At 36.6% G+C, this 26,457-nt stretch overlaps 1 protein-coding gene across 3 annotated transcripts in view; it reads right to left on the bottom strand.

The window, feature by feature from the left end:
• The window catches only part of PDGFC (platelet derived growth factor C), a 220,025-nt gene that overhangs the window by 70,676 nt on the left and 122,892 nt on the right, over positions 1–26,457 (bottom strand). The gene's annotated exons all lie outside the window — the stretch shown is intronic.

Below are 26,457 nucleotides of genomic sequence, written 5' to 3' on the forward strand. Positions count from 1 at the left end.
TGGTTGATATGAGAACTTACATACCTCAAACTACAAAGGAAAATAAAAGATAAGCAATGTGCATCCTTTCCCTGCCCCCACCACAAACTTCAGTTCAGCGATCTGATGAAATACAACTTTCCATTCTACATGTGGACCTTCGGGCAACTAAGTAATTGTGGGCTGCTTAGGGCTTTAGTCATTTTGGTCATTTAGTCATCTGTGGAGCTCAACCTGGGCGAGACAGTATATTTCACCAGATGGCAAATATGATCACATTTTTTGGTGCAGCAGCTCCAGCAATAATAGTCCTGTCATAGGTCAAGAACGTACTTTATATAACCAAGTTATGACTAATGGGTTCCAAGCACATACGGTGGGACATTTCATTGGATATTCTTAAAAACTATCTAATGGTGGCTTTGAAAATATTGAGCATGCAATTCTTTAAAACAAAAATTCCATGCTCAATATAGAAAAATGTGATGAATTAAGTTATTTACTACCAATACTATAATCTTCTCCACTTCACTTGACCCACTTCACTCCTCCTTCAGATTTCAGCTACATATTCCTCCTCAGAGATGCCTTCTGTGAGTCCTACAGGCGGAGACTGCAATGTGTTTGCAGCATGGTCCCTACCACACCCAAGACTGTTTAGAATTGTAATTTTTGTATACCTATCCCTTTACTACTCAACGCTTTCCAGAGGCCAGAGGCCCATCTAATAATCTTTGTATACCCAATATTTAGCATGGTATTTCCTCCGTACACAGAGAAAAATATGGTCATATAGTCCATTGAGTGATGGAAGGATAGACAGAGGAGTGAATTCACACATACATAATAGAGTAAAATATATATTCATATACAAATACGCACAGAGTAGGCAATCAACTAGTCAAAATTACACTTGTGCTGTTGAAATATCCCTATATAACCAATATTTGTACTCTTGAACATTTTTTCAATTTTCTCTAATTGTGGCTATTCACATTAAATACAAGTTTACCTAATTTTCTAAAAATTTAGCTAGGTGCAGTGGTACATGCCGGTATTCCCAGCTAGTTGGGAGGCTGACGCAGAGGATCCCTTGAGTCCAAGAGTTTGAGGCCAGCCTAGACAACATAATGAGACCCTGTCTTTTTTTTTTTTTTTTTTTTGAGATGGAGTCTTGCTCCATCCCGCAGGCTGGAGTACCGTGGTGTGATCTCGACTCACTGCAACCTCCACCTCCTGAGTTTGAGCAACTTTCCTGCCTCAGCCTCGTGAACAGCTGGGACTACAGGGATGTGCCACCACGCCCAGCTAATTTTTGTATTTTTAGTAGAGACGGGGTTTCCCTATTTTGGTCAGGCTGGTCTCCAACTCCTGACCAAGTGATCCACCCGCCTCGGCCTCCCAAAGTGCTGGGATCACAGATGTGAGCTACCACACCTGGCCGACACTGTCTCTTGAAAAAAGAAAAAAAAAAAATGCAACTGGCTTTTTAAAAACAAGGACAGTAGACTGTATTTTGAGCAATAAATTAGACACAATTTTTCAAACCTTATTAAAATGTCAATCCTTCATCTTCTCACAGGCTCACCATTCCCATAGTGAGCACTCTGATTTGCTGTATACATTTGGCACACTAGTTTACACAGGTTATGCAACTTGCTGGGTTTTAATTCCATGGTCTAGTTATTACACATACCCCATCCTATAAACTGCTACTTCAAATAGTTTTGTCTTTTAAATTTTTTTTTTCTATTTTCTCTCTTAATATGGAAATGCCATTATCACTGGTCATTAACTTAATACTAGAAATTATTCCAGTTGTCTCCCATAAGGCGTCTATAGCCAATACTCTTTCTTTTCCTCCCTCCATGAGCTATTTCTCCACACCACTTCAAGGCTTATCTTTCTTAAAAACAGGCCTCATTTTACATGCTTTTTTTTTTTTTTTTTTTTTGAGATGGAGTCTTGCTCTTGTCGCCCAGGCTGGAGTGTAATGGCACGATCTCGGCTCACCACAACGTCCGCCTCCCGGGTTCAAGTGATTCTCCTGCCTCAGCCTCCTGAGTAGCTGGGATTACAGGCACCTGCCACTATGCCTGGCTAATTTTTGTATTTTTAGTAGAGACAGGGTTTCACCCTATGAGCCAGGCTGGCCTTGAACTCCTGACCTTGTGAACCACCCGCCTCGGCCTCCCAAAGTGCTGGGATTACAGGCTTTAGCCACCATGCCAGGCCTATGCCACTTTCTGAAAACACAAGTGGTATATAAGCCACATATACCACATACAAAACCATCAATGGCCATTATTTTCTTTAATCAGGATTTTTAGTAGTATATGGTTGACCCCTGAACAACAGGCGTTTGAACTGCATGGGTCCAGTATTATGTGGAATTCTTTTCAACCAAACTTGCAAAATACAGTGTTTCAGGAATGCAAAACCCATGTATACAGAGGGCCGACTTTTCCTGTATGTCGGTCTGCAGGACCTGCTGCTGGACTACAGTGTATGAGGATTTGGGTGTATGTGGGCGGTCCTGCAACCAATACTCTGACTGGCTGTCCCCTGGGGGACGACTTTTACTTTTCAGTTAAATGTAATCCATTTAATTCTGGCTTACAGGTTGGTATTTTGAGAGTTTGGTTCGTGTGGATCTGTCATTGAGAAACTGATCACTGTTTAATGTACTGTTCAAATCAGATTTTGAGTCATTCCAGCAAAAGGCCATATTCAAGTGGTGAATTCCTGAAGGCAAACATCAACTTTTGAAGTTTCTTGGCAGCAGGCCTGCTGATGGCATCCACCAGGCTGTGCATTTCTGTTCAGACTTCTACTTTTTGCAAATATGCTTAATTCTTCACAACACAGCATTTGATTTAATAAGATTTTGTTTCTTTCTTGTTTCACAAGCATAGCTATCTCCGGCTAGTTAAAAGGTTCGCTGAGGCAGAGACTATGTTAATGCTTCTACTGTGTAACTCGGGCTTCTTTTAGTAGGGGATATGCAATAAGCACATATTAAATCTGTAACTATAGGAGACTAAATGCTCATGCAATCTAACTGCTGTACAATGAAACAGAGAGAATAAACTTTAACTTTGCACCAATCTTAAAATATTTGAGGACCATAAATTCCTGTTTGCAAAGTTTTGGGATGGAGTCATGTGCCATAAACCACACACTTTATTGTCAAAATCATCAAATAAGAGTAAATTATTCATGTGATTATACTTACATTACTTAATAATTTACACTCTTTAACAAGGTGTTGTTTTTATTTAGTTTTATGATGAACAGGGAAGATGGTAATTTTTTTGTTTTGCCTAGCAAATAATTTGACAGCTAATAGAAAAAGTGACAATTTTTTTCTTATATAATAGCATATCTTATGAGCAAAGGTGTGAATACCATCTCTACCATTTACTTGCTCTGTAAACTTAGATAATTTTTATATCCTCTTTCAGCCTGTAAGCTTCCTTGTAAAATACGGAATAATGACACCTACTCTTTGAAGGACTGCTGTAAAGATTAGAGTTGTGGAAAACCAACCTAGTTCAAGGTTTGGCAAATAGTAAGAGTCAACATATGGTAGCATTTATTATATAGCAACTATTTGCTTGGGTTCTCTACCCAGGCTCTCAATAACTTGAGAGCATCAGAAAATGAACACAGTGCAAATAGCCTGAAACATTGAGAGGTATCTTCTTCCCCCTCTTCTTTCTTCCTTCCTTACTCACTACTTCCCTCCTTCATTTCATAACTTCTCTTTTTCTTTCTTTGTACACTACACAGAAAACTTGGAATATAATTTTGAACCTTCATTTTTATCACTTGGGAAAGTCCTCATATTGCAGATCTTGAGACATATAAACAAGTATCTGAATATTGTTAAGCTTTAAAGAGAAGAATTTGCAGCATGATATCAAACTATTATAGTCACTTTTTTGGATGTTCTTAATCCAGATAAATAGTAGGTAAACTGCAATTTGAGTATTTTTCTCAAAATACACTAAGATAACATACAGTGCAGGCCTCATTTCCACTGAGATTAACCCCAATACCTCAGCAAAAACAGTGCCTACCACAATCCCATGAAATAATTTTAGAAGCAATAAATTATGACTGGTTCCATTTACACAAATATTTTGATATCATGAACTAGCTTGCTTATTCAAACTGACAGACTGAGATGGAGCGCTACAGATAGAAAGGTCAAGAAGTAGACAATGTTTTTGAAGTTAGCGCGTGGGGTTTCTGGTGAGATTTCTGGTGAGAAAGGAGTAGGGGGTTAAATCAGCTGCCATATGGGGAAGCAATCTATGTCTCTCAGCAGAGAGAAAGAAAAGCTTACTTGAGATTTGAAAATTTATTCAAACATTTGCAAAGTCCTTCAAACAGCCAAGAGGAATAACTGTTTTGGGGGCAAAAAATCTTTGGGCACTGAAGTTTCAAAATGCATTATGGGTAATAGAAAGTCCTTTGCTACTTCATAGCTGTCAGTAGCATGTTGAATCAAAAGAATGCTGGGTTCCATTGCAATGAGCAATTTTTCATGGTCTTGAGTCAGATAGTTAAGAGTCTGAAAATGTCAAAAAAAAAAAAAAAAAGAAAAGAAAAGAAAACACACAACTGAACAGCTTGATAGATTTTTAAGTAGTAAAATTTTTGTCATATTAAATTTAATTTTTAAAAAGATTCTCAAAGCTCAAAAATATGAAGGAATGGGACTAGGTAAAATGTTACATTACTCATTTAGAAGAGGTGTGAGATGGGGTCGGAGAGGGCTGCTACAGAAGTGGCACTTTCAGAAAATGGATTTTCTTAAACTGATGACAAATGGAGTTTATCGGCAGTTGAAGCATTTACCATTTAAAACTAATGTCATCACTAATCATCTGAGAAATGCAAATGAAAATCATGAGATAATGAAAACCATCTCACATCGGTCAGACTGGCTATTATTAAAAAGTACAAAATAATAGATGCTGCAGAGAAAAGGGAACTCCTATTCAATGTCGCTAGGAATGTCAATTAGTTCAGCCAAGTTAAAAATGAATTTTAATCCAAGGGATCATACATAAGTCAACATTTTAAGAAATCTGAATCGTATTATTTAAACTTTAGTATTTTGAAAAGAACTTTTATAAACATATGCTTGGATGAATGCAAAAAAAAGTTAGTGTCTCTGTGTATTTGTGGATAATCCTGGGAACCAGATCTTTTAGTGCTGGAAGAGATCTGAATCTTCATCTGGAACTCAACCCCTTTATTTTAATGCAATAACCCAATCCCACTGTATTTTAAGAATAACCCAATCCTATTACATTTTAAAATCCTATTATATTTTAAGCACACAATGATAAAATAGGCAAAATAATTTAACCAGGGCAATATTCCTAGTAGTAAGTGATAGAACTGAACTGGAAACATCACAAACCAGTGTTTTTACCAGTCAGTTTAACTCTCTCATGTAAATACGCTGCCAACTTGTCCTACCAAAAAATCTAAGTGATAAGTATGGTACCTGGAGAACATCTCTTCATTTTCCAAACTAGTAATCCCAATACTTTGTGTACTGAAAAATGCATTCAGGATTTTACCTTGATGCATGAAGAACAATCTCTTTTCCTCAGAGTCTCCTGTGGGATTTTAATTACTGGGAACAGGAACATAAACCTCTGTGTACTAATAACCAAAACATGTTGTTGACAAAAATTAAGGAAGGTATACAATATTCTAGGCAAGAACATATTTCTATATCTACATATGAAGTATACATAAGAAGTATGACACAATCTAGTGCTCTGAAACAGAGTTCACAGAGGACAAGTTTACTCCACAGGAGCAGGAACCTCTGGCCTCCTCCTTCATTTCTCACCTTTGCACGAATATTGAATACAAAGAGGTCTCATCAATTGTTCTTAAGCCAGGGGATGGCTTATATGAACATCCACCATGACCAACAATCAGTTTCAGTGAATCTGTAGGCAAGTCACAACTACATAAACCCTGCTTTAGAGCATTGCACTAGATTAAGGTACGGTTTTCCCCTGGATTTAACTTAATAAAATGTTACATTTAAATGAGGATCTTTTCATAACATTTTTCTTTACATATTTTAATCTAATAACTTTCTCTTTATTTTCTAAGTAATAGTCTATGTGCCAACTGAAAACCCTTATTCTTTTTCTTTCCAAAAGTTTCGGTTAATGATAATACTTGCCTCTGCCTTCACAGAATCATCCTCCTGAGACTCACAGTTATGCTGCCTTACCTACAGTAAACACTAGGACACAATATTCATATCTTCTGCTGAAAATGAAGGTGTAAGTATGACCTACATGAAATTGGGAAGGTAGTCCTTACTTCCATTCTGTACTTTTACATGTGAATCAAATGCAATGAAATCTCTTTACATTTAACTTGGAAGGAGTTTGTTAAATGTTAATTTAACCTTTCTTGACTGTATAGGAAAACAATAAATATTCTTTGTAAAAGATTTTCTTTTTTAGTCATTGTGACAAAAACCTTAGAGGGGAAATAAAATAACAATGAAAACAATCAGTCAGTTAGGAATAAATTTTAAGTCAGAATCTGCCTGTATTATAAAAGCCTGAAGAGATAGCCTATTTAAAGACTGGGAGGTTGTTCCATAAAGACAGCTGGAACCTGAGCAGAATCTAGTACTCCAAGGGTCAAGAATTAACAAGGTCAGGTGAATTTCAGAAAATGTTATTTGAAAGCTCATATAGCAATATGATATTAATATTTTAATATTAGAGGTATATCTAAACAAAACGATGAGGTTGAAACCAGAAAGGCCAACACAGAATTATTACAGTGTATTTTTAAATTTATACAGTTAGAAGTCCTTTATTTTTAATAATTAGTGTTCTAGGCTAAGCGTGGTAGCACATACATGTTATCCCAGCTACTTGGGAGGCTGAGGCAGAAGAATCCCTTGAACCAGGGAGTTGGAGGCTGCAGTGAGCTGAGATCGCGCCACTGCATGCCAGCCTGGTGACAGAATGAGACTCTGTCTTGATAATAATAATTAGTGTTCTATTGCCATTGCTGTTTTTTTTTCCCCCTGGTAAATGCTACAATAGATAACTAGTTAGCTAGCCAGATAGTAACCGAATATTTCTTTGTTTCTAGAAATTGTCCATATTTAAGTCATTGTGCCAACTGGAAGACTCAAATAAAAGACTGCATCATTACTTCAGTGGCATCAAGGCAATTATGGAAAGTAAGGGCATGACACAAAAAATGGCATTCCAAAATCCCCCAAATCCTCATAGAGCGTAAACTCTTCTAATTGATGCAGGAAAGTGATCTTTGTGCAATATCAAACAGACAAGCTAGAGAATTAAAGCTATAGAAGAGAGAGAGGTGCTGTCAGTAGGAGAGGATAAAATGCAGGAAAATAGGTAAAGGGTTGGTGAGACAGTGGTTGAGCCAGACAGGAGTTTGGGAGTTACAGGACACATTCTTCCTCTACTTGGAATGTTGATTTTGAACATTTCAAAATATAAAACCAAAACATCTCATTAGCCAAGAGCAGAATCCCTTGATCTCAGACTTGGTCAGATCCCCACCCTCTATTTTAAGCTCTCTTGGGAATGATTTTTTTTTTTTTTAAGTTACAAAAGTAATTGCTACAGAGTGCAAAGGACAACAAAGCTATAAATTATGCCACTGGATGAACTACATTCAAAAGAGTTGCTGGAAAGGGCACTGGCAAAATCTTCACTCTAAAGAGAACTTTATTCTGTGGCCAGAAGTGCACGTAGTAAAAACAGTAACTAAATTTGAAAGCTGCCTGTCAATGCTTATCTGTCCTAAACACTAACAGTAGAGATGGTTATTTCTGTACCAGCAGTACCTCTTCCTCCTCCTAAAGAAAAAAGAACGTTTTGCTTTCAGGGGCCATTTCTGCAACAATCATAGGACAACAGCTGGCTCTCAGGATGGGCATGTAACCCAAATCTTGCCAATCAGAGTAACACGTATTCCTAGTTCCTGCTATGGCAATTGGCTCGCATATGGATACTTGATCCAAACCAGGCCAATAACAATTCTTCCCAGAGCTCCTGCAGAAAAGTTTTTGTCTCTTTCAAAGATCATTTAAGTGCTAAATATCATGACACTTCCATGACTTTCTCTGCTATCTTACGAGGACAGCCTGATAGAGAATGAAGTCAACTAGTAGCAAGCAAATCTACAGAGGCAGAAAAATCAACAGAGAAATCAACAGAGGTAGAGAAAAATGCCAACAGAGATCTGACAGCATCATTTTAGATACTAAATAAAGTCTATGCCTAAAATCTTCACTATCATAATCTAAACATTTCCTTTTTTTTTTTTTTTTTTTTTTTTTTTTACTAGTTACAGTCACTTGCTGATATGATTTGGCTGTGTTCCCACCCAAATAATCATCTTGAATTTTAGTTTCCATATCCCCATGTGTTGTGAGAGGGAATGGGTGGAGAGTAATTGAATCATCGGGGCTATTGGGGTGATCAGACCCAACACCAGGTCATGGGGGCTACGAAGTCCGGAAGAGTCAAAGGAATGAGAAAAGACAAGTTAAGAGATAAAGGGGGACCAGGGGGCCAATGCTAGTATGGAGGCTACGAAGGCCCCGAGCTATGGAAGCCCACACTATTTACTGGTGATCAAACAAAGAAACAGATGGTAAGGCTGTGGGGGTTGAAAGGAAGTGGTGTATCAAGCGAATGAGCTACAGCTGTGATGGTTTAGCATTTTCTTTGAAACATACACTACTTGAGATAATGGGAGTGCTACAAGCAAGGAGCCAGCAAGTCTAGACACATTCCAAAGGCCATGGGGGTTTCAGACCCTGGACCCCGGACATGTTCCAAGACATGCAAAATGTCAGACATGCAAGCCCTGCCTCAGTTTCTCTCCCAACACTCAGCTTTTCTCCCAACATGGGGCAGTTACTCTCATGTGGGTTTTTTTTTTTTTTTTTTTTAATACTTTAAGTTCTAGGGTATATGTGCACAACATGCAGGTTTATTACATATGTATACATGTGCTATGTTGGTGTGCTGCACACCTTAACCCGTTATTTACATTAGGTATATCTCCTAATGCTATCCCTTCGCCTTCCCCCCACCCCACGACAGGCCCTGGTGTGTGATGTTCCCCACCCTGTGTCCAAGTGTTCCCATTGTTCAATTCTTACCTATGAGTGAGAACATGTGGTGTTTGGTTTTTTTGTCCTTGCGATAGTTTGCTCAGAATGACGGTTTCCAGCTTCATCTATGTCCCTACAAAGGACATGAACTCATCCTTTCTTATGGCTGCATAGTATTCCATGGTGTATATGTGCCAGATTTTCTTAATCCAGTCTATCATTGATGGACATTTGGGTTGGTTCCAAGTTTTTGCTATTGTAAATAGTGCTGCAATAAACATACGTGTGCATGTGTCTTCACAGCAGCATGATTTATAATCCTTTGGGAATATTCCCAGTAATGGGATGGCTGGGTCAAATGGTATTTCTAGTTCTAGATCCTTGAGGAATCGCCACAGTGTCTTTCACAATGGTTGAACTAGTTTACAGCCTCACCAACAGTGTAAAAGCATTCCTATTTCTCCACATCCTCTCCAGCACCTGTTGTTTCCTGACTTTTTAATGATTGCCATTCTAACTGGTGTGAGATGATATCTCATTGTGGTTTTGATTTGCATTTCTCTGATGGCCAGTGATGATGGGCATTTTTTATGTGTCTGTTGGCTGCGTAAATGTCTTCTTTTGAGAAGTGTCTGTTCATACCCTTTGCCCACTTTTTGATGGGGTTGTTTGATTTTTTCTTGTAAATTTGTTTAAGTCCTTTGTAGATTCTGGACATTAGCCTTTTGTCAGATGGGTAGATTGCAAAAATTTTGTCCCATTCTGTAGGTTGCCTGTTCACTCTGATAGTAGCTTCTTTTGCTGTGCAGAAGCTCTTTAGTTTAATTAGATCCCATTTGTCAATTTTGGCTTTTGTTGCCATTGCTTTTGGTGTTTTAGTCATGAAGTCCTTGCCCATGCCTACGGCCTGAGGTTTTCTTCTAGGGTTTTTATGGTTTTAAGTCTTTAACCCATCTTGAATTAATTTTTGTATAAGGTGTAAGGAAAGGATCCAGTTTCACCTTTCTACATATGGCTAGCCAGTTTTCCCAGCACCATTTATTAAATAGGGAATCCTTTCCCCATTTCTTGTTTTTGTCAGGTTTGTCAAAGATCAGATGGTTGTAAATGTGTCATATTATTTCTGGGGGCTCTATTCAGTTCCATTGGTCTATATCTCTATTTTGGTACCAGTACCATGCTGTTTTGGTTACTGTAGCCTTGTAGTATCGTTTGAAGTCTGGTAGCATATTCTTTTTGTTTAGGATTGTCTTGGCAATGCAGGCTCTTTTTTTGGTTCCATATCAACTTTATAGTAGTTTTTTCCAATTCTGTGAAGAAAGTCCTTGGTAGCTTGATGGGGATGGCATTGAATCTATAAATTACCTTGGTCTGTGTGGCCATTTTCACAACATTGATTCTTCCTGTCCATGAACATGGTATGTTCTTCCATTTGTTTGTGTCCTCTTTTATTTCGTTGTGCAGTGGTTTGTAGTTCTCCTTGAAGAGGTCCTTTGCATCCTTTGTAAGCTGGATTCCTAGGTACTTTATGCTCTTTGAAGCAACTGTGAATGGGAGTTCACTCATGATTTGGCTCTCTGTTTGTCTGTTATTGGTGTACAGGAATGCTTGTGATTTTTGCACATTGATTTTGTATCCTGAGAGTTTGCTGAAGTTGCTTATCCATGTAAGGAGATTTGGGGCTGAGACGACGGGGTTTTCTAAATATACAATCATGTCATCTGCAAACAGAGACAATTTGACTTCCTCTTTTCCTAAATGAATACCCTTGATTTCTTTCTCTTGCCTGATTGCCCTAGCCAGAACTTCCAACACTATGTTGAATAGGAGTGGTGACAGAGGGCATCCCTGTCTTGTGCCAGTTTTCAAAGGGAATGCTTCCAATTTTTGCCCATTCAGTACAATATTGGCTGTGGGTCTGTCATAAATAGCTATTATTTTGAGATACGTCCCATCAATACCTAGTTTATTGAGAGTTTTTAGCATGAAGCGCTGTTGAATTCTGTTGAAGGCCTTTTCTGCATCTATTGAGATTATCATGTGATTTTTGTCTTTGGTACTTTTTAAATGATGGATTGTGTCTATTGATTTGTGTATGTTGAACCAGCCTTGCATCCCAGGGATGAAGCCAACTTGATTGTGGTGGATAAGCTTTTTGATGTGCTGCTGGATTCGGTTTGCCAGTATTTTATTGAGGATTTTTGCATTGATGTTCATCAGGGATATTGATCTAAAATTCTTTTGTTGTTGTCTCTCTGCCAGGCTTTGGTATCAGGATGATGTTGGCCTCACAGAATGAATTAGGGAGGATTCCCTCTTTTTCTATTGATTGAAATAGTTTCAGAAGGAATGATACCAGCTCCTCTTTGTACCTCTGGTAGAATTCAGCTGTGAATCCGTCTGGTCCTGGACTTTTTTTGGTTGGGAGGCTATTAATTATTGCCTCAATTTCAGAACCTGTTACTGGTCTATTCAGGGATTCAACTTCTTCCTGGGTTAGTCTTGGGATGGTATATGTGTCCAGGAATTTATCCATTTCTTCTAGATTTTCTAGTTTATTTGCATTGAGATGTTTATAGTATTCTCTGATGGTACTTTGTATTTCTGTGGGATCAGTGGTGATTTCTCCTTTATCATTTTTTATTGCATCTATTTGATTCTTCTTGTGATAGTGAGTTCTCACGAGATGTGATGGTTTTATAAGGGGCTCTTTCCCCTTTTGCTAGGCACTTCTTTCAGCCCCTACCTGAAGAAGGACGTGTTTGCTTCCCCTTCTACCATGATTGTAAGTTTCCTGAGTCCTCCCCAGCCCTGCAGAACTGTGAGTCAATTAAACTTCTTTCCTTTATAAATTACCCAGTCTTGGGCAGTTCCATATTATAGAAGCGTGAGAATTGGTACTGGGAGTAGTGGGGTCCTGCTGTAAAGATACCCAAAATGTGGGACCATTTTCGGAACTGGGTAACAGGCAGAGGTAGGAACCATTTGGGGGGCTCAGAAGAAGACAGGAAAATGTGGGAAAGTTTGAAACATCCTAGAGACACAGAGAGTTCAGAGGACAGGAAGATTTGGGAAAGTGTGGAAATTCTTAGAGACTTGTTGAATGGCTTTGACCAAAATGCTGATAGTGATATGGATAATGAAGTCCAGACTGAGGTGGTCTCAGACGGAGATAAGGAACTTGTTGGGAACTGGATTAAATGTCACTCTTGCTATACATTAGGAAAGAGAGTAGAGGCTTTTTGCTCTTGCCCTAGAGATCTGTGGAACTCTGAACTTGAGAGAGATTATTTAGAGTATCTGGTGGAAGACATTTCTAAGTGGCAAAGCATTCAAGAGGTGACAGGGCATAAGACTTTGGAAAATTTGCTGCCTGATAATGCAGCAGAAAAGAAAACCCTACTTTCTGAAGAGAAATTCAAGCCAGCTACAGCAATTTGCATAAGTAACAAGGAGCCAAATGCTAATCACCAAGACAATGGGAAAAATGTCTCCAGGGAATGTCAGAGACGTTTACAGCAGCCCTCCCATCACAGGCATGGAGGCCTAGGAGGGAAAAATGATTTTATGGGCCCAGCCCAGGGTCTCCATGCTGTGTCCAGCCTAGGTACTTAGTGCCCTGCATCCCAGCAGCTCCAGCTGTGGCTAAAAGGAGTAAAGGTACAGCTCAGGCTGTTGCATCAGAGAATGTAAGCTCCAAGCCTTGGTGGCTTCCATGTGGTGTTGGCCCTGTGGATGCACAGAAGACAAGAATTGAGGTTTGGGAATCTCCACTTAGATTTTAGAGGATCTATGGAAACCCTTGTATCTCCAGGCAGAAGTCTGTTGTACAAGCGGAGCCCTCATGAAGAACCTCTGCTAGGGCAATGCAGAAAGGAAATGTGGAGTTGAATCCCCTACAGAGGGTCCCCACTGGGGCACTGTCTAGTGGAGCTGTGAGAAGAGGGTCACTGTCCTCCAGACCCCAGAATTGTAGGTCCGTCGACAGCTTGCACTGTGCACCTGGAAAAGCCACAGAAACTCAATGCTAGCCGTTGAAAGCAGCTGACAGTGGGGCTGTACACTGTAAAGCCACAGGGGCAGAGCTGCCCAAGGCCACAGGAGCCCACCTCTTGCATCAGCATGATCAGAAAGTGAGACATGGAGTCAAAGGGGTTCATTTCAGAACTTTACGATTTGACTGCCCCACTGGATTCTGGAATTACATGGGTCCTATAGCCCCTATATTTAAGCCAATTTCTCAATTTGTATTTAATCAATGCCTGTACCCCCATTGTATCTAGGAAGTAACTAACTTGCTTTTGATTTTACAGGCTCATAGTCAGAAGGGACTTGCCTTGTCTCAGATGAGACTTTGGATTTGGAGTTTTGGGTTAATGCTTGAATGAGTTAAGATTTTAGGGGACTGCTGGAAAGTGATGACTGTGTTTTGAAATGTGAGGACATGAGATTGGGAGGGGGGCCAGGGGGCAGAATGATATAATTTGGCTGTGTCCCCACCCAAATCACATTTTGAATTATAGTTCCCATAATCCTCACATGTCATTGGAGGGACCAGATGGGAGGTAATTGGATCATGGGGGTGGGTGCCCTCATGCCGTTCTCATGATAGTGAGTGGGTTCTCACAAGACCTGATGGTTTTATAAGGGGCTTCTCTTTCTTTTGTTCAGTACTTCACCTTCCTGCCGACATGTGAAGAAGGATGTGTTTGCTTCCCCTTCTGCCACGACTGTAAGTTTCCTGAGGCCTCTCCAGCTCTGTGGAACTGAGTAAATTAAACCTCTTTCCTTTATAAATTACCCAGTCTCAGGCAGTTCTTTTTTTTCAGACAGGGTCTAACTCTGTCAGTCACCCAGACTGGAGTGCAGTGGTACAATCTTGGCTCACTGCAACCTCCACCGCCCAGGTTCAAGAAATTCTCCCACTTCAGCCTCCAAAGTAATTGAGATTACAAGCACATGCCACCATGCCCAGATCATTTTCTTTTTTGGTAGGGATGGGTTTTTACCAGACTGGCCAAGCTGGTCTCGATCTCCTGACCTCTGGTGATCCGCCCATCTTGGTCTCCCAAAGTGCTAGGATTACAGGAATGAGCCACCACATCTGGCATCAGGCAGTTCTTTATAGCACCATGAGAATGGACTAATACACTAGCTAACTATCTGTGGTCACTTGATAGAAGAGTCTTAACACTTCCTTGTATGAATCCCTATATGTTTCAATGTAAGCCTTTACCTATTCAGGAAAGTTATTTTATTATGGCATATCTCTAGCAGAATGGTATGATTATTTCTAGATCTGATGCAATATTGGTCTCTCCTCTTCTCAGGTCACATGTAAAATTTCCCTGTTCAACACGAAGAAAAAAGAGAAAGGTCATCTCTTCTTAACAGAATGGACACTTAACACTTTAAGTTATTCTTCGGTTTGTTCAATATAAATGTCTATAATGTCAGCAATATTGAAATTGGTCGTTTTGTTTCTCCCACAGCTTGTGCTCAGGGGCAAACAATAATATATCTTTCAAATAAAGAGCATTGGGACGATTTAAAGGTTTTCTTTGCACACAAGTGCACAGGTAACCCTATTCCCACTCCTACCCAGAGTGATAACAAAGAAAAAAGTAGTGGTAAGAGAGCAACATGCTTTCTATTAATCCATCAAGCAGAAAAAAAAAATTAGGCACTCTCTAAGTCTGAGAAAATACATACCTCTAAAGTTTTGTTTGAGAAATAACAAAATATCTCCAACTAAAAAATAACAAAATTCCTTCAAGGAGGGATTGCCTTCAATCTCTCCTTCAACATACTGTGCATGCTTCTATGACCATTCTCTTCCTAAAATATGGACCAGTACATGACCCTGTTCTTCAACAAAACCATTTCTTCTGATAGCCTAAAAAGGGAAGTTCAAATCTCTCAGCTTAGTATTCAAAGTTCTTCACAATTTGATCCTCTCTACCATTACACACCCACCACTTACCACACCTCCAAGGCATCTCAGGCTCCAGAGAAACACATCATTCTCAAATTATTTTCTCCATCTCCAGTCTAACACTATTTGTAGTTCTCATTTCTGTGTAACCTATCTGTTATTTTATTTTCAGTAACTGTTCCTGAGTATCCATTAGGTACTAGTCAGCCACTGACGTCTTGCCTATTCTTCAAGGCCCAATATACATTACATTCCCATATATCTCCTCATTATGACTAATCTTTCTATGCTTCAATACTTAGATTACTTCTTACTTAAAGCCACAGCACTGTAGCAGACACTATGTTTGCCTACACAACTACAACACACCCTCCTCTTCTTCCTTAATGCTGTGGTGAGTTGTTTAGGTCACTGGTATGGTTTGAATATTTGTGTCCTTGCAAAATTCATATGTGAAATCCTAACCCCTAAGGTGATGGTATTTGAAGACAGGGTCTTTGGGAGGTGATTACGTCATGAACGGGATCACTATTCTTATAGAAGAGGCCCACGAGAGATCCCTCGCCCATTTAACAATGGGAAGACATATGTATACATGTGCCATGTTGGTGTTCTGCACCCATTAACTCGTCATTTACATTAGGTGTATCTCCTAATGCATGTATACATATGTAACAAACCTGCACGTTGTACACATGTACCCTAGAACTTAAAGTATAATAATAATAAAAAACAAACAAACAAAAACAATGGGAAGACACAGAGAGAAGATAGTCATCTTTGAATGATCACTACTTTTTTCTTTGTTATCACATCTTTGAGCCAGGAAGCCAGCCCTCCCTTGCCAGATACAGAAATCTCCTGGTGCCTTGATCTTGGCCTTCCCAGAATGCAAAACTGTGAGAAATAAAATTCTGTGCTTTATAATCCACCCAGTTTATGGCTTGTTACAGCAGTCCAAACAGGATGAGGCAGTAACCACCATGCTCCAGCACATGCACGACGTAGAAGCTAGCATGTAGTTAGTTAAATTGTTAAATAGTTAAATTGTTCTCAGTTATGTATTTGGGATAGGGCAAACATTGATCGGCTTTAGATATTTTTAAGTTCAGTATGCACTTCTAAGGTAGTCATTAAAAACAGAAATGGAGATGGGCTCCTAAAGCAAGTTTTGGGGATATGTAATGAACACTTTAAGCCAATCCGCTTCGCTGCCCCTTGCCAGTGGCTGAGGTAGGCATACCACAGAAAGGAACCATAGCGTCATCCACAACATCAGGCAAATGTTCTTTGCTGACCTTATAGTACGGTTCCCACAACATATCTTAAAGAGGTACTGAATTGTTTGTTTGTTTGTTTATCCTTTTTCCTGCCATCATGAACAAGACTGAAATTGTGAATTACAGTTCAAAACCCAGTTACATATTCTCAGGTCTGCAGATTCAGGATGGGGAGAGTGATGCCTTTGTATCCCTCAGGGCTAAAATTTAAGGTTGCTTATGCTAAATGTGGACTAGTAGTTCCTTTCCTTTTCCTCAATCCTTTTAAGGGGCTCATGAAGACTTTCTGCTTAGAAAATAAATTCTTATGACGCACTTACTGGTCATTAAAGTCATCATCACCAAATAAACAATATTGCCTTGATTTCATTTGGAGGGTCATGCAACTAAGGAATATTTTTCATTGTTTTCATAAAATAACATTTCCTTAAAATTTTATCACCCACAACTTGCACTGGGTGATTGTAACAGTGATATAAGAAATCTATACTATCCTTGAAAACTATATCTACTAGAGTGAAACACAGAAAATGAGTGTTTGAATTTTTGAGATCTGCATGGAAGGGTTAATCTATTCACTCTTGTCTCTCCATAATAAATTAATAACAATTACTTAGAGACTGTTGATGGTAAAGATACACAGTTATGGTATAAATTAGCAAATGAACAAAAAGTAGCCTAAACATAATCAGTAACAGTAATAACTGTACTCTATTGCATATTAGGATTGGCGCCATTTTATCTTAATTGTCTACATATTTGCCTCCCTCTTGACCCAGACTATGAGCTACTTGAGGACACGAGCAATCTCCTACTTACTGCTGTTTTCTAATTACCTACCACACTGAACTCTGGTTTGAATATTTGCATCCTTGCAAAACTCATATGTGAAATCCTAATCCCTTACTGTGGTAGGTAATTAGAAGACAATAAATGTTTGTTGAATTATAAGAGTAAATAAATGAGCAAATAATAAGGTCACATTTATTTTATTATAAACAGAAGGAAGATCAAAAAATGTCTAAACTTTTTTCATTTTAAAGAAAAACTAATTTTGATCATCTGACATTCTAAATATTTTAAAAATCTGTTTATTTCATTTAGCAGATGTAGCATTCCTATAACTCATTAAACTTTTTCCTGATTGGACCAGTTATAGTATTTGTTCTAAAAGAAACTCAGGTGTTTTGGTGAAGATGAAGGACTATTTTAAATTGGACCCACTGATTAATCTATCCTTTTTCAAATGCTGTCTCTCGTCATCTTTCATTTCGTAAAATCTTACATACAATATGTGTATTATTTACTTCAGAAGAGGAACAAACAGAAAAAAAAAATAAGATTTCTACTAACAAAATGTCCCTCTGGGCTGGGTGCAGTGGCTCACATGTGTAACCTGAGCACTTCAAGAGGCTGAGGCAGCAGGATCATCTGAGGCCAAGAACAAAATCAGTCTGCACCATATAGCAAGACTCTGTTTCTACAAAAATAAAAATAAAAATAGCCAGGCATGGTGTGTGTACCTGTACTCAAGTTAATCAAGAGGCTTAGGTAGGAGGATCACCTGAGCCCAGGACTTGAAGCTGCAGTGAGTCAAGATCACACTACTGTACTCCAGGCTGGCCAATAGAGCAAGACCGTGCCTCTACAAAAAGTGTTGTCCCAGGGATACCATGTCACTGACATCAGAATCCTTGAAGGAGACATAATCAATAAATAATAACCCTATGACTGTAAAGCAGAGAACTAGAAGCCCACTGATAACTCATCCACGACATTTCTATATTTAGCCATCTATTTACTCTCTCTCTCTTTCTCTCTCTCTCTCTCTCTCTCTCTCCTCTTTCTTTCTCCCTCTCTCTCTCTCTCTCTCTCTGTGTGTGTCTTTCTCCCTCCTCAGATAGCCTCTATCTCTCAGGTCTTCCACCAGGGACCAGAAACCTTCATAAAACACTCACACAGACAACACTGAAATGAAAGTCATATTTCAGTATTTTTTACACAAAGACAGTCCTAGCAATATATGTATATGCACATGTAATTTTCATTTTTCCCCTTTCTGCCTGCCCAACCTGAATGCCCTGCACCACATTGTTTGCATATCCCGGTCAGGCTGTAAAACTAATAAAACCTAATTTGTATCCAACTTACTTAGTATATTGTAATAATAGAAATTTTCAATAGCATAAACACTTTGTTCATCCTACGTTTTTCTTTATAAAAGATTATTAAAGAAGGGCAACAGGGATATGAAGACATAAGTCAAACATCTTACTTGAGTATATCCTCTTTTAAAAACATAGCTACAAATACTGATCCAGATTTTTTAGACTTGCCTATGTTTAGCAATCAAGAAAATATTAAAAACATGGCCGTTTAAATTCTCACAATGCATTTAAGGGGACACATTTGTATTTTATTTCCATAGCACTGCCATGGAAAATAGCTGATATTACCATCTTATCAAAGGGAAGTTTAAATATGAACTTAAGGGTACCAGGCACTGTGAAGGAAAACTTTATTTTGCTTGACAACAGTCTACATGTTAGTTGCATCATAGACAAAGTTATGCAGAAAAAATCCTCTTGGTTCATTGCAACTAAAATTGTAGGATTAATGATAGAAAGAAAATTGTGGTTTTTAATGCAATACTGAACTGTCAGGAAAGTTAGATAATTCCTTGGGGATTATGAGAAATCAAAATTTCAGTAAGGTAAATATGTCCTGGAACATGGTGGTTATCTACTGAAAGCTGGTATGCAAGGAGCAGAGTTTAATGGGCCACAGGAGGCACAGAAGCCAGGGATGGATATGCTTTCTCTAACAATTGTCTCTGTAAAATGGACCACTTAGTGAGAGAGTATAGGGACGTATCAGTAATCAGTCTGACGACTGACTTCTCAATAGCCATAAGACAATGGAATGGTATCTTCAAGACACTGAGAAAAAGTAAACACACGACCTAAAACTATATATTCAATCTAACTAACTTCTAAGAATGAAAATTTTAACTAAATGATAAATGTGTATTTACTACTAATAGGCTTTCACTTAATAAATGTTTAAAGACTGTATTTAAGGAAGAAGTAAAATAATCCTACAAGAGAAAACATTCTGAAAATCAAGAAGAAACGAAGAGCACCAAATGTAGACATACCTGTAAAGATAAACAAAGGTGATTACACAAAATAATAAAAAACAATGTCTAATTTGTGGAGTAAAAAATATGAAACATTTATCTCAATAACCATCACATACAAATCAGGAGTGGTAGTAACTGCAGTGAGAACCAAAACCAGCTTGGACAATAAGGACCAAAACCACCTACCCTACCCAATTCACTGTTTGCAGTAACACGATTTATCTATTTTACTGTCTTCAGTAGAGTCCAGGAGATTCTTGCCAAGGAAAATAACTTTACTGTTCATTATAGGAATTTCCTAAAAGAACTGTTAACTTGTTCAACTGAAGCATCAACAGTTTACTACCTAATACTACTGAACTCCTGTCCTCAAAATCCTTGCCTTGGTATGTCTGCCTCTTCCAAACTATTATATCCTGATTCTTGCCCAGTCCTAATCAAGTCCCCAAACTGAAAAATTCATCTTAGACCAAACTCCAAATTAACAAAATCTGGTGTAGCTTTTCTTCCTCCAATTCACTATTAAATCTGTCAAGGTAAAATTTTCCATCACCACAGAAATCAAATAAACTCAGCTCTGTTTTCTCAACATAGTGTCATGGTGTCTTAGAAACTAGCATTTAGTTAGTTAAATTGTTCTCAGTTATGTATTTGGGATAGGGCAAACGTTAATTGGTTTTAGATATTTTTAAGTTCAGTGCACTTCTAAAGTAGTCATTAAAAACAGAAATTGATGTACAGTCTAAATTAGTAGAAAAGAAAAATGGAATAAGAAGACAAGCTAAATGAATGCAAGAAAGGAAATCGAAGCAACAGGAAAATGAGTACAAAACATGAAACAGAATAGAATCCAAAATATCCACACAAACAATCAATGTACTAGATTAAATCCCACAGTGAAAATACAACGATTTCTTTGGAATTTTTTAAATGTTACTCGTGTTCCCTTCTAGAGAGACAACTATAACATACACAGACACACATACTAACATCACTGTACACATACAAACAAGGACATAAGAAAGTTGAAAGTGAAAGAATGGAAAGAAAGCCAGACAAAATCAAAATTACTTGATGTTGCTACATTAACATTATGCATAATATACTTTGAGGCTAAAACAAAAGATTAGTAAGAATAAAGAATATTACATTTCTGAAATTGTTTGCATCAACTAACATAATTTTAAATGACATAAAGCTTTCAACAGACCAACAAGGTGAAATTTGCAAATATATGTATCCTCTATTAAAATAATTTAATGCAACTGTCTCTGATATATCACAAAGAAAATATCAGACAAGATACAGATGCTGTGCACAACTGCAAAAGTTGATGTAATACGAACATAAATACACTATTGCAAGAACATGCATTCTTTGAATAAAGAATATTTGAAAAAACTAAATATCTGAAGCATATGAAGCAATTATTAAATTTCGAACAACCTCATTCTTTATTCAAAACACAATTAACTTACATATCTATAACTGCATTTTAAAAACTCATATATATATGAAAATTTAAAAATTGCTTCTATATAATCTATGCTTTAAAAGAAGAAAACAATAGATATTGTAAAAATCTTAAACTGGACAAAAAATAAAATACCACAATATCAAAATTGGCAGGGCGCATGTAAAACAGAGTATCTATAAAGAAATTATTAAGTTTATATGAACAATTTAAAAATAAAACAATTAAAATAACATTCAACTTCAGAAGTTAGAAAGTACTTCATTAACAGAAGAGAACAAAGGATATAATGAATGTAACAAAATAAATTTAAAGAAAATATATATAGAGAGAGAGAAGCTAGCCACGTGGAGAAAGAGATGTGCTTTGTGGAAAATTATTCATAATTTCTGCTTTGAATAATTCCCTCCTGGCTATTTAATTCCAATTCTATCGGAGCTCAGCACCTTTCATTGTCTTTGAACTATTTTACAACTCAGTAAGGTATAAATGATTTATATCAAATAAAAATAATTGTCTATAGACATATAAATAATGTCCAGTGGAAGTTTAATTGACTTCTCTCCCTCACTGTGGAAGAGGCCATTTTTGCCTCCATTTGCACATTTATTTCTATATTCCCAATCTATAACTGTGTCTGTTCTTTGAATTGTTATTAAACTGGTTATAACATCTGACTGACCCCTTTATTAATAAGTTAAATAAAACATTTAATACGTGTTTACTTAACATCTGCAGAGAAGTCATAATTTTACCTTTTAAAAACATTACTCTTTAACAGTCATAACAGAGCCGAAATTTGTTTCTTTGAAAGAACAATGAATAAACCAAACCATAGGCAAAACTGAGAAAACAGACAAGCAAAGCAAAATGAAGAGTGAGCACAAAACAATATGAGCAATAAAACAAAAGACATAAAGATGCAGCAGAAATTAAAACCTATTAAGGAGACATTGTGAAAACACTAATGACAATAAAACTGAAAACTTCAAAAAAATGCCTAGAAAACATAAAATGAATAATTGTCTCTGAAAGTGGACTCATAAATGGATGCTAAAAAAATTGGGTGATAGACTGTCACAGAACAAGATTTGCATGTTTTTAAAGTATATCCCCCAAAATCACATTGATTACAGTGTAGAAAAACAAAGCACATTCACAACAGAGAAATCTGGTGGATAGTCACCAAACTCATGTCATAGATAATGCAAGAAAGTGACATTATAAGCAATCAGAAATATTTATCACAAAAGCATTCTGGACAATATATTTAAGCAGGACCTAATTATGAAGAAATATTAAGATAAATTAATATTGAGAGACAGTCTGTAGAATGGTTAGGAATTGTTCAAAATATCAATGTCATGAAAGGTAAGAAAAGACAAGGAGACTCTTCCACACTAAAGACGACGAAAGAGTTACAATAACCAAATGCAATATAAAATTTATAATTTTTTATTAGGTCAAAAAGATGAAAAAATGATTTAAAAACATTTGGGGATGACGGGAAACACTGGGTAAGAGTTTCATATTAATGTTCAATTTATTTCACATGATAGTGGTACTGATGTTCCATAGGAAATATCCTTGTTCTTAAACAACACACAGTGGGTACACAGTGTCATAATGTTGGCAGCTTACTTTTAAATCCAAAAGAAAAGAATAATAAAGATATTTTGCCAATGGGGAAAATGCTTCTTAGCAAAATAAAAATGAAGGAAAGTACTTCAAATGATAAAGTAAATTGAAGGAAAACAAAACAAAAACAAAACATAAACCTTCATCGACCATCATACTCAATATTGACATGTTAACAGCAAATCCTTTAGTCCCAATGGCTGCAGGTGGAACAATTTCAGCAAGAAAGTTAATAATGATAGATTTGGGCTGTAACACAAAGAATAAAATAAATACTATTAATTTTTACTAATATAAATGACAGAACGAAGAAATGAAAAAAGGAAGGACAGACAAACTTCTTTGCTTAAGAATTCCAAGTAATATATGCATATACCCTTTAGAAGGTGGAGCGTAATCAGTATCTCCTTGAGTATGGGCTAGAGTTAGCTACATATTTACAAATAATAAAATACTAAAGGAAAATATATTACCTTACCAGAGCAGAAACCCAGCAGACACCACCATACATAAGTGATCAAAGCTAACATCACCACTAATAAGTAAGGCTGGTTGTATGTACCTCCTGATATGATAAGAGCGTATCACCTATTTGGAATTCTTTTCCAAAACTTATTATCTCAGTTTCAGCATGACAAAACGTGTGAACAATATAAACTGGGGGGATTTTCTACAAAATACCTGACCAGTACTATTCAAAACTGTCTAGCCACGAGACACAAGGAAAGAGAAACAGTCACAGATTCTAGGTGACTAATGAGACATTACAACTAAATGTAATGAGTTTAATCTGAAAAGGATCCTGAAACAGAAAAAGGTGATAAACTGGGAAGAGTGCTGACATCCAAATAAGACCTGTAGTTTAGTTAATAATACTGTATGAATGTTGATTCTTAGTTATGCAAATATGCCAAAGTTATGTAGGATGCTAACACTGGAGGAACCTGAGTTAAAAGTATACAAAACTCTCTGTACTATCTTTACAACATCTTGTAAATCTGAAGTTATTCCAAATCTTAAAGTTTAAGTTAAAACAAAGAATAAAAGCAGGAAGAAGACAAAGGTATATACTAATTCAATCAACAACCTAATAAGAGATAGAAAAGGAACAGTAAAAGACTCAGAAGAAAAAAAAATATTTCTTCTCACAAACAATATCATCTTTTGCATAATAAAATATAATTTCTACAACTGTCAAAATAAATGAAAAAGCTTAATAAGTTTTCTAGACATAAGATCAATACTAAAAAATCAATTGCATTTCTAAACACCAGCAATATACAGTTAGAAATGTAGTGTCAAAGAAAGATTTTAGCAATAGCCTATAAGGAATCTAGAACTAACTCTAAATAATGGATTATTCATAATAACATCATTATGAATAAAATTTTAAAAGCATATAAACATTAAAGAAGACTCCAATAAATGGAGCAATGTAAATAAAGTTCTCAAGGAGAGAGTCATTATTACTGTGATGTCAGTTCTCTGCAAAATGATCTATACATTCAATGTTCTTACAATAAAAATGACAACAGTAGTTTTCAATGAACTTTACAACCTATTTCTCAAGGTTGAAAAGGTTGAAACCAGTAGCTTTCAATGAACTCTACAACCTATTTTTATACTAAAAAGCAAAACAGCCAGAATGCTCCAAAATGGGAATAAAATAAGGTGAGATTTGCTTATCACAAAGCTTCTAGAATGCTACAGCAGTTAAGACGGTGTCACTCAATTAAGAAAAACAAAACTGAGTAACAGAAGAAACAGAGCAGACTACATATAGAAACCCAATCTGCAAGCTAGCTGGCTTTGCACTTCATTGGGGAAAAGAATGACTATTCAATAAATGATGCTGGCATACTACTGGATACCCTCCTGAAAAACCTCATACCACAAACATAAATAAATTCCAGATAAATAATGAAAAATTAAAGGTAAAATTTAAATAGATAAACAGATCAATAGAAAGGAGCAAAAGACATGAGCAGGCATGATAAAAAGGTAATATGAATGGCCAATAATAAATATAAAAATTTCTCAACCTTATTAGTAATCAGAAAAACAAAATAAAACCAATGGGAAGGTACAATTTCACACTTACCCATATTACAATTTTTTTAAAAGACAGATCAGAAGTTGGTGAAAATGCTGTGCAACAAAAATTTGTGTATATTGTTGGGAAATGTATAAACTGATCACTTTGAAAAAACAATTTACCTAGTAAAGCTGAAAATATAAATGTCTTAAAACACTGAAACCATTCTCAGAAAGTCTCAAAGTTTTCTTCCTCTTTTGCATAAGGAGAACTGGAAACAAGTCAAATGTTCATCAAAGCAGAAGACACAAAAAAGGTTATTTCTATGATGAAATATTATACATCAAAGACAACAAATGATCTAATAAGCTATCTGCCTCAATATGAACTAATTTTAAAAGCATAATTTTTTTTAGTTTTGCATGTTCTGAAACATACGTTAAATCATAAAAGAAAGCACACAGTATTACTCCATTGATACCTATTTCAGAACAGCCAAGGAATTAACTATTTTTGTAAGATCACATATAGAGAAATATGTACTTCTTATAAAATTATAGAGAAAATCAGGAGAATGAGTAACAAAATTTAGGACAATGATTATATTTGCAGTGACAAGAAGGTGTAATCAGGGAAGAATATAGGTAGTGGGTGTCACATGGCTCTCTTGGTGTTGACCTGTGGGAACTGGAACTCTAGCAAAAAGCACAAGAAAGTGCTAATAATACTCCAGTGACTGCTACTTTTGTAATGAAGTCCTTTGTCTCTGACCCAGAAGTCTCCTATCTTCCATTAGCATCCACAAAAGGGATAGGATTACTTACTACTTTGCAAGTAAGGCAAAATCTTACACCCTTTGTAATTTTTGACAAGATTATGTTTACATAAAAAAAAAGACAAGAGGTGCAGTACAGCATGATGAAAACCTGACTAAATAGGTGTTAGGAAAAATGAGTTTAGCATTTGTTTATGTACAAAATCTGAATGAGATCTAGGGCATCTGCTTTATTCCTCTGGTCGTCTTCTAAAGATAATCAGGGTAGCTTGTAGTTCTCAAAGTCTAAAATTATAGATGTAAGGAAAAAAACAACATGAAATATACAGTCACAGAAAGAACAAACGTGAAGAATATGTAACCATGTAAATGCTAAAGATAAAAACTGTGATGACAGCAAGTACAAAGTTTATTTCATTTGTACTGAAATATTTATTTGTAATATACCATGAGATGAAAATTCTCTTTTAACTTGTATATCAAAGAGAAAATAAAAAATCCAGTGAAGAAGTTCAAGTAAAATATTTTCATGTTATACAAATGTCATTGAAGTGAAAAACCTTCAGTAAGACCACCCAACCTTGACAAGTGTATTCATATGGGATTTACAGAGTAATATTTGTATGACATACAGTAGGTGGTCTTTTCCGTGGGTGAAATACTCCAGCTGACTTTGGTTCATGAATGCTTCTAGGATAATTATGATGAATTCCTACCTGGCAAGGCATAACGTTAGCCTAAATATCTAATGCTGCTTTCTGAACTGTATGTCTTCTTTGTGATGTAATATTCAAACTTCTTAGTCCTGTGCATGTGTATGTATCCAGGTAACATATACCCGTGGATAGAGCTTTTTCTTTTAGTTGGTTATCATTTATTTTATTGATTTGACTATGAGGAAGGTCAAATATAAGATTTTCAGCACTAACCGCAACTTAGGTTTTCTAGCACAACTATATTCCTTTATACAGCTTTGTATTCTCTATTCCTTATTTTAAATAGCTTTATTCCATATATGCTTTTTTACCATAAATTA

Source organism: Macaca fascicularis, chromosome 5 (assembly GCF_037993035.2).
Source record: "Macaca fascicularis isolate 582-1 chromosome 5, T2T-MFA8v1.1".
NCBI lineage: Eukaryota > Metazoa > Chordata > Mammalia > Primates > Cercopithecidae > Macaca > Macaca fascicularis.